This window comes from Oncorhynchus gorbuscha, linkage group LG01 (genome assembly GCF_021184085.1).
Source record: "Oncorhynchus gorbuscha isolate QuinsamMale2020 ecotype Even-year linkage group LG01, OgorEven_v1.0, whole genome shotgun sequence".
Taxonomy (NCBI): domain Eukaryota; kingdom Metazoa; phylum Chordata; class Actinopteri; order Salmoniformes; family Salmonidae; genus Oncorhynchus; species Oncorhynchus gorbuscha.
The window spans coordinates 2,601,263-2,613,160 of NC_060173.1; the positions used below are offsets into that span (position 1 = coordinate 2,601,263).

The 11,898-nt window shown below is 44.2% G+C and overlaps 1 pseudogene; it reads left to right on the forward strand.

Moving 5' to 3' along the window:
- Positions 1-767: 767 nt before the first annotated feature.
- Positions 768-11,898, forward strand: part of LOC123994785 — a 20,805-nt pseudogene continuing 9,674 nt past the window's right edge.

The window sequence follows — 11,898 nt, forward strand, 5'->3', positions numbered from 1 at the left end:
TGACAATGATGATAACGATAATGCTGATATAGATTATAATGATTATGATATAGATGATGATGTAATAATGATGATATAGCTTATGACGATAACGATAATGCTGGTATAGATGATAATGCTGATATAGATGATAATAATGATGTAACAATGCTGATAATGCTGATACAGATGATAATGCTGTAATAATGATGATATAGCTTTTGGCGATAATGATAATGCTGAATATAGATGATAATAATGATGTAACAATGATGAAAATGATAATACCGATACATATGATAATGCCGATGTAGATGATAATGATGTAATAATGATGACGATGATGATAATGCCGGTGTAGGTGATAATGCTGTTATGGGTGATAATGCTGTAATGGCGATAATGATATCGCTGATACAGATAATGCTGTAATAATGACGATAATGACGATACAGATTATAATGATGATACAGATGATAATGATGTAATAATGATGATAATGAACCTCTCAGCCAATAACAGCTAGTTTCCAGTTTTCCCCCTCCCCACTCAGACCACTCCCAGACAGTCTTAAGAAAAATTCTTGCTTGAGAAATTGCTCTTTGCTAACAAGATATTTTTGTTTCTTTTTTTTATAATTTTAAATTAAAACAATCACAGTAAGGTACTTAATTGTTACCCAGAAATTATTTCATATTGAGATCAAAACTGCTGCATTGGACCTTTCTAATACAAAAGTCCCCAGCATTCAGCTCAGCTCACAATCACCCTTTTCCTTCCCTAGTTACATCCAGGGCCAGACCACCACGGCTGAGGTCTCTGGTGGCGTCTGTCCCAGCGTCCACATCGTCTGGACCCCCATCACCCCTTCCCTTACCCTGCTGCCCGACCAGGCCCAGTCCCGCTGGGGGTTCGTGGTGGCGGTGGCGGGCAGTCAGGACAGCGTACAGGCTCACTACGACACAGGTAAAGAAAGGGAGTGAGCTCAACTATCCTCCTGCGTCACATAATGATGAAAACTAACTTGATGAAGTTGCAGCTGAGGTCTCCGCTGCAGTACATCTAGTGGGACATGTCGGACTGAGGCTCGTTATGACAAGAGGTGTGGCATATAGGTGTAGTAGTGATGTAGGTGTAGTAGTGATGTAGGTGTAGTAGTGATGTAGGTGTAGTAGTGATATATAGGTGTAGTAGTGTAGTAGTGATATAGGTGTAGTAGTGATGTAGGTGTAGTAGTGATATATAGGTGTAGTAGTGTAGTAGTGATATATAGGTGTAGTAGTGTAGTAGTGATATATAGGTGTAGTAGTGATGTAGGTGTAGTAGTGATATATAGGTGTAGTAGTGTAGTAGTGATATAGGTGTAGTAGTGTAATAGTGATATATAGGTGTAGTAGTGATGTAGGTGTAGTAGTGATATATAGGTGTAGTAGTGTAGTAGTGATATATAGGTGTAGTAGTGATATAGGTGTAGTAGTGTAGTAGTGATATATAGGTGTAGTAGTGATGTAGGTGTAGTAGTGATGTAGGTGTAGTAGTGATGTAGGTGTAGTAGTGATATAGGTGTAGTAGTGTAGTAGTGATATATAGGTGTAGTAGTGATATATAGGTGTAGTAGTGATATAGGTGTAGTAGTGTAGTAGTGATGTAGGTGTAGTAGTGATGTAGGTGTAGTAGTGATATGGAGGTGTAGTAGTGATATGGAGGTGTAGTAGTGATGGAGGTGTAGTAGTGATGGAGGTGTAGTAGTGAGGTAGGTGTAGTAGTGATGGAGGTGTAGTAGTGATGGAGGTGTAGTAGTGATGGAGGTGTAGTAGTGATGGAGGTGTAGTAGTGATGGAGGTGTAGTAGTGATGGAGGTGTAGTAGTGATGGAGGTGTAGTAGTGTAGTAGTGATATAGGTGTAGTAGTGATATAGGTGTAGTATGTGTAGTAGTGATATAGGTGTAGTAGTGAGGTAGGTGTAGTAGTGATGTAGGTGTAGTAGTGATGTAGGTGTAGTAGTGATGTAGGTGTAGTAGTGATGTAGGTGTAGTAGTGATGTAGGTGTAGTAGTGATATAGGTGTAGTAGTGATGTAGGTGTAGTAGTGATGTAGGTGTAGTAGTGATGTAGGTGTAGTAGTGATGTAGGTGTAGTAGTGATGTAGGTGTAGTAGTGATGTAGGTGTAGTAGTGATGTAGGTGTAGTAGTGATGTAGGTGTAGTAGTGATGTAGGTGTAGTAGTGATATAGGTGTAGTAGTGATATAGGTGTAGTAGTGATATAGGTGTAGTAGTGTAGTAGTGATATAGGTGTAGTAGTGTAGTAGTGATATAGGTGTAGTAGTGATATAGGTGTAGTAGTGATATAGGTGTAGTAGTGTAGTAGTGATATAGGTGTAGTAGTGTAGTAGTGATATAGGTGTAGTAGTGATATAGGTGTAGTAGTGTAGTAGTGATATAGGTGTAGTAGTGTAGTAGTGATATAGGTGTAGTAGTGTAGTAGTGATATAGGTGTAGTAGTGTAGTAGTGATATAGGTGTAGTAGTAGTGTAGTAGTGATATAGGTGTAGTAGTGATATAGGTGTAGCACAGTGGGTACATAATTAGATGTTTTATTTGGTTTTATCATCTAGGACCACTTTGGACACAAGTGTTTTAATGTATACTTCTAAGTGGGGATACAGTATATTGGACATATTATTGTTTATGTTTTTTACCAATAAAAAAAGAAAGAAACTTGTCATGGCAACGAGCGTAAACATGTTAACAGCTCTGGAGCTGATGGCCAATGGGAACCTTCGCCCCTCGCACCGGGCGTGGGAGGAGCTGTGGGCGGGCAGCACCCTGGAGCTGACTGGTCCAGACGACCTGAGCAGGGCTCTGATTGGCTGCATGTTCTACCTGCTCAGTGCCTTCCCTTCGTTGCACGAGGCGCCCGGTCATTTCGGCGGCGTCAGTCCTGGAGGATTGTCTAACGGGGGGCTCAGGGCAAGACTACTGGGGACATGTGTTCTGGGACCAGGTGAGGACAATGTTCTGTTTATTTCACGATGTATCTAATGAAGGAAAGGTGGTTAGTTGACCCATCGGGTGTACTGGATTACAACACATAAGTGGAACTGGCTGTATTCAAGGAGAGGGTTCGTTGTGTTAGGCTAACCTCTACCTACTGAACCACGTGTCCTTTAGTGTGACTGAAATGTCCCTCGCCCTCTGTCTCCCTGTGTAGGACACTTGGATGTACCCCAGTATTGGTCTCTTCTACCCTCAGTTGGCACGGGCCGTGCTTGAGTACCGGGTGAGGACAGTAGATGGCGCTAAGGACAATGCTGAGAAGCAAGGCTACAAGGTACAGGCGTCTCTCTGATGTGTTCACACACTCCCTATTCACAGTCAGGCCTCACAGTGATCATCTGGCTGCCAGTTCTATATTTGGTGTCATATTGTGTGAAGAGGACTGGCCACCCCACATAGCCTGGTTCCTCTCTAGGTTTCTTCCTAGGTTTTGGCCTTTCTAGGGAGTTTTTCCTAGCCACCGTGCTTCTACACCTGCATTGCTTGCTGTTTGGGGTTTTAGGCTGGGGTTTCTGTACAGCACTTTGAGATATCAGCTGATGTACGAAGGGCTTTATAAATACATTTGCTTTGATTTATTTTCTATATTTTTAGGTACAGTATAGTGACTATAGGATCTTCACGTAGACACCTGTATCTCGGTCATACTGTGTGTTGTTGAGTGTCGTGGTGAACACAGACCTTGCCAGGAAGTATTCACACACACCTCCACCTGTTGTTACATCCTGAATTCAAAATGGATGAAATAGATTTGTATTTGTCACCTATCTACACACAGTATTGATACTCCATCCCAAGTGTAATTAATAACGTCACCATGCTGAAAGGAGATATTCAATGTCTGATTTGTTTGTTGTTTTAGTATTACCCATCTACCAATCGGTGTCCTTCTTTGCGAGGCATTGGAAAACCTCCCTGGTCTTTGTGGTTGAAACTCACTGCTCGACTGAGGACTTTACAGATAATTGTATGTGTGGGATACAGAGATGAGGTAGTCATTGTAAAATCATGTTAACCACTATTATTGAACACAGAGTGAGTCCATGACACGTATTATGTGACTTGTTAAGCACTTTGTTTACTCCTGACAAACGGTTTGAACACTTATTGACTCAAGGCATTTTTATTAATTTGTAAAGATTATGGGGTTTTGTGTGTAGACCAGTGACACAACATCCTACATTTAATCCATTTTAAATTCAGGCTGTAAACAACAACAACAACGATGTGGAAAAAGTCAAGAGGTGTGAATAGTTTCTGAAGACACTGTTAGTGGTCCCACAGGATCAGGCATCACACACTAAAAATGTATTCCCTCGCTGTACTTATAGGTGTGATGTGTTTGTAGTGTGTGTAGTTTAGTGTTTGTAGTGTGTGGTGGTGTGTAGTGTATGTTTATAGTGTGTAGTGTTGTGTTTGTAGTGTGTGTTTATAGTGTGTAGTGTTGTGTTTGTAGTGTGGTGTGTTGTGTTTGTAGTGTAGTGTATTATAGTGTATGTGGGTCAGTGTGTTCTGTTCTGATGAAAGAGATATTATGTTGTCCTCCTAACAGGGACTAAAGTTCCCGTGGGAAAGTGCTGTGTCAGGGAGGGAGGTGTGTCCTGAAGATATATACGGACAACAAGAGATCCACATCAACGGAGATGTTACTCTGGCCTTCCAGCACTACCTCTACCTCACACAGGTAACACCTGACCCCAACACTACCTCTACCTCACACAGGTAACACCTGACCCCAACACTACCTCTACCTCACACAGGTAACACCTAACCCCAACACTACCTCTACCTCACACAGGTAACACCTAACCCCAACACTACCTCTACCTCACACAGGTAACACCTGACCCCCAACACTACCTCTACCTCACACAGGTAACACCTGACCCCAACACTACCTCTACCTCACACAGGTAACACCTAACCCCAACACTACCTCTACCTCACACAGGTAACACCTGACCCCAACACTACCTCTACCTCACACAGGTAACACCTGACCCCAACACTACCTCTACCTCACACAGGTAACACCTGACCCCAACACTACCTCACACAGGTAACACCTAACCCCAACACTACCTCTACCTCACACAGGTAACACCTGACCCCAACACTACCTCTACCTCACACAGGTAACACCTGACCCCAACACTACCTCTACCTCACACAGGTAACACCTAACCCCAACACTACCTCACACAGGTAACACCTAACCCCAACACTACCTCTACCTCACACAGGTAACACCTGACCCCAACACTACCTCACACAGGTAACACCTAACCCCAACACTACCTCTACCTCACACAGGTAACACCTGACCCCAACACTACCTCACACGGGTAACACCTAACCCCAACACTACCTCTACCTCACACAGGTAACACCTGACCCCAACACTACCTCACACGGGTAACACCTAACCCCAACACTACCTCTACCTCACACAGGTAACACCTGACCCCAACACTACCTCACACGGGTATGGTCTAGGCCAGTCATCTACATTCACAGCCGGCTCCCTAGCGCTTCTCATTTGGGTCTAGTTATTTTCTGATCTGAAAGGTCGGCAAAGGTATAAGCTGCTTCCACCATATCGCCTACACTTTAAAGACCTGCAGCCTGTCTCTCTTCTAGGACATGTCTATGTTCACAGAGGGGCGTGGCAGCGAAGTGATTTGGGGCGTGGCTGATTACTGGGTTTCAGGTAACCTGAGCGCTGAAGAACAGAACTATCACATCTTAGGTAAAGGGACACTCCGTAAACATGTTGTTTAGAAATCGTCATGCCAGCTTATTGCTAGTACTAACTTTAGTGATAGCTAGTTTGAGGTTAAAATGTACTTACTATGACTGTGATATTCAGTTGTCTCACCTGTAGTTATCTCACCCGGGGGCCATCTTAAAATGAATCCACTCTGGATAAGAGCGGTCTGTTAAATGACAAATGTATTGCAACTGATTTCGTTGTCAAGCACACTAGGTAAGCTATTTAGCTTATTGGTCGTAGCAACCCTGTTGCTTGAGTAAACAGGAGTATGCAAGACATTTACCAAAGTATCTCTGTTTTCTGCCAGGTGTCATGCCCCCTGATGAGTATTACTACAACGTCAACAACTCGGTGTACACAAACACTGTGGCCAAGTTCAGGTACCAGAGGGGTGTCATACGAAGCTACAGGGCGTTCAGAAAGTATTCAGAGCCCCTGACCTATTCCCCAATCTGTTACGTTACAGACTTATTCTAAAATAGATTAATTAAAACAAGTTCCTCATCAATCTAAACACAATAAACCATATGACAAAGCGAAAACAGGTTTTTAGACATTTTTTGTAAAAAAACAAACACAAAAACAGTAATAGTTTTACATAAGTATTCAGACCCTTTGCTATGAGACTTAAAAATTGAGCTTAGGTGCATCCTGTTTCCATTGATCGTCCTTTAGATGTTTCTACAACTTGATTGTAGTCCACCTGTGGTAAATTCAATTGATTGGACATGATTTGGAAAGGAACACATGTCTATATAAGGTCCCATAGTTGATAGCGCATCTCAAAGCAAAAACCATGAGATTGAAGGAATTGTCCGTAGAGCTCCAAGACAGTATTGTGTTGAGGCACAGATCTGGGGATGGGTACCAAAAAAATGTCTGCAGCATTGAAGGTCCCCAAGAACATAGTGGCCTCCATCATTCTTAAATGGAAGAAGTTTGGAACCACCCTGACTCTTCCTAGAGCTGGCCGCCCGGCCAAACTGAGCAATCGTGGGAGAAGGGCCTTGGTCAGGAAGGTGACCAACAACCGATGGTCACTCTGACAGAGCTCCAGAGTTCCTCTGTGGAGATGGTTGTCCTTCTGGAAGGTTCTCCCATCTCTGCAGCACTCCAACAAGCAGGCCTTTATGGTAGAGTGGCCAGACGGAAACCACTCCTCAGTAAAAGACACATGACAGCCGGCTTGGAGTTTGCCAAAAGGCACCTAAAGGACTCTCAGACCATGAGAAACAAGATTCTCTGGTCTGATGAAACCAAGATTGAACTCCTTGGCTTGAATGCCAAGCGTCTGGAGGAAACCTGGCACCATCCTTACTGGGGAAGCATGGTGGTGGCACCATCCCTACTGGGGAAGCATGGTGGTGGCACCATCCCTACTGGGGAAGCATGGTGGTGGCACCATCCCTACTGGGGAAGCATGGTGGTGGCACCATCCCTACTGGGGAAGCATGGTGGTGGCAGCATCCCTACTGGGGAAGCATGGTGGTGGCACCATCCCTACTGGGGAAGCATGGTGGTGGCAGCATCCCTACTGGGGAAGCATGGTGGTGGCAGCATCATGCTGTGGGGATGTTTTCCAGAGGCAGGGACTGGGAGACTAGTCAGGATCAAGGGAAAGATGAACGGAGCAAAGTACAGAGAGATTCTTGATGGAAACATGCTGCAGAGCACTCAGGACCTCAGATTAGAGCGAAGGTTCACCTTCCAACAGGACAACGACCGTAATCACACAGCCAAGACAACACAGGAGTGGCTTCAGGGCAAGTCTCTGAATGTCCTTGAGTGGCCCAGCCAGAGCCTGGACTTGAACCTGATCGAACATCTCTGGAGAGACCCTGAAAATAGCTGTGTGAGCGACGCTCCCCATCCAACCTGACAGAGCTTGAGAGGATCTGCAGAGAAGAATGGGAGGAACTCTCCAAATACAGGTGTGCCAAGCTTGTAGTGTCATATTGCTCGCCCTCATGCCGCTAACTCTAGGAGGCTTGTAACTGCGTGTGCATTTCACACATGGCTAGACGAACACCGAACTCTTCATTGAGACAACGCTGAAACATCCAATCCATGGGCCGAGTCAGTGACACATGAAAAATTCATCTTAATCATAATTCACCAGGCTATGGTGTGAAATGGGCTTTTTAGAAGTGTCGTCTTTATTTGATTACTGATTGTTAATGCCGTCTTTGATGTGCTTATCAGCCCAAGCCCCCCCACAGCTTATCAATGCCCAAGCCCCCCCCCCCCAAGCTTATCAATGCCCAAGCCCCCCCAAGCTTATCAATTTCCAAGCCCCCAAGCTTATCAATTTCCAAGCCCCCCCAAGCTTATCAATTTCCAAGCCCCCAAGCTTATCAATGCCCAAGCCCCCCAAGCTTATCAATTCCAAGCATCCCCAAGCTTATCAATGCCCAAGCTTATCAATGCCCAAGCCTATCAATGCCCAAGCATCCCCAAGCTTATCAATGCCCAAGCCCCCCAAGCTTATCAATTTCCAAGCCCCCAAGCTTATCAATTTCAAGCCCCCCAAGCTTATCAATTTCCAAGCCCCCCAAGCTTATCAATGCCCAAGCCCCCCCCCCAAGCTTATCAATTCCAAGCATCCCCAAGCTTATCAATGCCCAAGCTTATCAATGCCCAAGCCTATCAATGCCCAAGCATCCCCAAGCTTATCAATGCCCAAGCCCCCCCCAAGCCTATCAATGCCCAAGCATCCCCAAGCTTATCAATGCCCAAGACCCCCAAGCTTATCAATGCCCAAGCATCCCCAAGCTTATCAATGCCCAAGCTTATCAATGCCCAAGCCTATCAATGCCCAAGCATCCCCAAGCTTATCAATGCCCAAGCCCCCCAAGCTTATCAATTTCCAAGCCCCCAAGCTTATCAATTTCAAGCTCCCCCAAGCTTATCAATTTCCAAGCCCCCAAGCTTATCAATTTCCAAGCCCCCAAGCTTATCAATGCCCAAGCACCCCCAAGCTTATCAATGCCCAAGCCCCCCAAGCTTATCAATGCCCAAGCCCCCTGCTTATCAATGCCCAAGCCCCCAAGCTTATCAATTTCAAGCCCCCCAAGCTTATCAATTTCCAAGCTCCCCCAAGCTTATCAATTTCCAAGCCCCAAGCTTATCAATTTCCAAGCCCCCAAGCTTATCAATGCCCAAGCCCCCCAAGCTTATCAATTCCAAGCATCCCCAAGCTTATCAATGCCCAAGCTTATCAATGCCCAAGCCTATCAATTCCCTAAGCATCCCCAAGCTTATCAATGCCCAAGCCCCCAAGCTTATCAATTTCCAAGCCCCCCAAGCTTATCAATTTCCAAGCCCCCAAGCTTATCAATTTCCAAGCCCCCCAAGCTTATCAATGCCCAAGCCCCCAAGCTTATCAATTCCAAGCATCCCCAAGCTTATCAATGCCCAAGCTTATCAATGCCAAGCCTATCAATGCCCAAGCATCCCCAAGCTTATCAATGCCCAAGCCCCCAAGCCTATCAATGCCCAAGCATCCCCAAGCTTATCAATGCCCAAGACCCCAAGCTTATCAATGCCCAAGCATCCCCAAGCTTATCAATGTAAGCATCCCCAAGCTTATCAATGCCCAAGCATCCCCAAGCTTATCAATACCCAAGCATCCCCTGCTTATCAATGCCCAAGCATCCCCAAGCTTATCAATATCCAAGCATCCCCCAAGCTTATCAATGCCCAAGCATCCCCAAGCTTATCAATACCCAAGCATCCCCAAGCTTATCAATGCCCAAGCATCCAAGCTTATCAATACCCAAGCATCCCCTGCTTATCAATGCCCAAGCATCCCCAAGCTTATCAATACCCAAGCATCCCCAAGCTTATCAATGCCCAAGCATCCCAAGCTTATCAATACCCAAGCTCCAGTCCTGACTTGAATGGGAACTACCATCTATGGGTTATATTTCTATGGCTACCAGTCCTGACTTGAATGGAAACTACCATCTATGGGTTATATTTCTATGGCTGCCAGTCCTGACTTGAATAGGAACTACCATCTATGGGTTATATTTCTATGGCTGCCAGTCCTGACTTGAATAGGAACTACCATCTATGGATTATATTTCTATGGTTGGATGTGGCCTTTCACATTTTTTAAATACAATCACGTGTAAAAACGTGCAGTTTGGAAAGCAAATGCTGTCGTAACTAAATGTGATAGATATTTTAACATCACTGTATTATATATATATATATTTTTTGTTATTCAAAATATGTCATCGGTCGATTCTGATTTAATTGGTCCTCAACTCGCGGACTCAGACCCCTTCATTCAGGAGTTAGCCTTTCAGTTAGCTCTGCATCGGAGCAGGGTAGCCTAGTGGTTAGAGCGTTGACTAGTAACCGGAAGGTACAAATCTGTCGTTCTGCCTGAACTGGCAGTTAACCCACTTTCCTAGGCCGTCATTGAAAATAATAATTTGTTCTTAACTGACTTGCCTAGTAAATAAAGGTAAAATAAATAAAAATTGTTCTGAAAGATTCATTACCATAAAAATGTACCTGGCTAAAATATTATCCCGAGTTGAACTCGAGTTGACCAAAGTAATGTTTTACATTTTAACAGATCAGAGACTTATAGGAGCAATTAGGGTTAAATGCCTTGCTCAAAGGCACATCAACATACTTTTCACTTAGTCGGCTCACGAATCGAACCAGCGACCTTCAGTTACTGGCCCAACGCTATTAACCGCTAGACTACCTGCCGTCCCACTGGCTATTTCCTCAAACATGCATCGTAGATACCCCCAATCAGCTATTTCCCAATCTCACCTTATTTTCCATAGACCTTATTCATGTGGAAGCCAAAGTCGTTCCACATCCAGGCTTTTATTTTTTATTTTTTCCTAAGTCTATGGAAAACATTGTAAATGATAACATCAAGTACATTGTTTCTCATCTCTTACCCAGTCTGGAGTTCGCTGTGGAGTTGGCTGCCCTGCTGAAGTACCCTGCTCCTCGGGAGTGGCAGCAGGTAGCCGACAAGATCAAAATCCCTTTCGATCAGAAGCAGAAATATCATCCTGAATTTGACGGCTACAAAAAAGGCGTAGTGTTTCCCCACCGCCCACGGTCATAGTTGTCTGTTTAAAGGTGTGATGTATAGATAAGGTAACACATGCACTGCTCCTTGAGTCTCCGATTTTTCATTTTATTTTGACTTTTCTCCCAGGACACCGTGAAGCAGGCTGACACAGTGATGCTAGGCTATCCCCTGGGTCTACCTATGACCCCTGAGGTCAGGAGAAATGACCTGGAGTTCTACGAAAATGCTGTCACAGACCCTGGTGGTCCAGCGCTATGACATGTAGGTCACATACGGGTATTACCATGCACTGCCAAGAACGGGTCAGACATTTGACACTTAAGCATTTAAGTCATTTAGCAGACTTCTTAATCCAGAGCGACTTACAAATTGGTGCATCTACCTTATGACATCCAGTGGAACAGTCACTGTACTGTTGAAAGGTACCTACCACAAAAGGGACTTTATAACACATAACCCATACATAACCCATACATAACCCATTCATAACCCATTCATAATGCATTCATAACCCATACATAATGCATTCATAACCCATACATAACCCATACATAACCCATACATAACCGTTTTATGGCCCATCTGTAAATCTATGGCCCATACACAACCCGTTCATAACCCATACACAACCCATACACAACGTTTTGTATTCATAACCTATACATAACCTATATAAACCCATGCATAGTGCGTTTCATAACCCATACACAACCCATTCATGGCCTCACAACCCATGCAACCATCTATAACTCCATTCATAATGCATTCATGGCCTCATGGTCATAACTCAGTGCGTTTATAACATACATAATGCGTTCATAACCCATTCATAACCCATTACAACCCATTTATGTCCCATCATAACCCGTTCATAACTCATTCATAACCCATGCATAACCCATACATAACCCATACATAACCCATACACAACCAATCCGTAAGCAGTACATAAGCTTTTTTTCTACTACTAATGAATGCAGTATGTGTGTGTTCTGAAATCCTTACTGGTAGAGTGTTACTC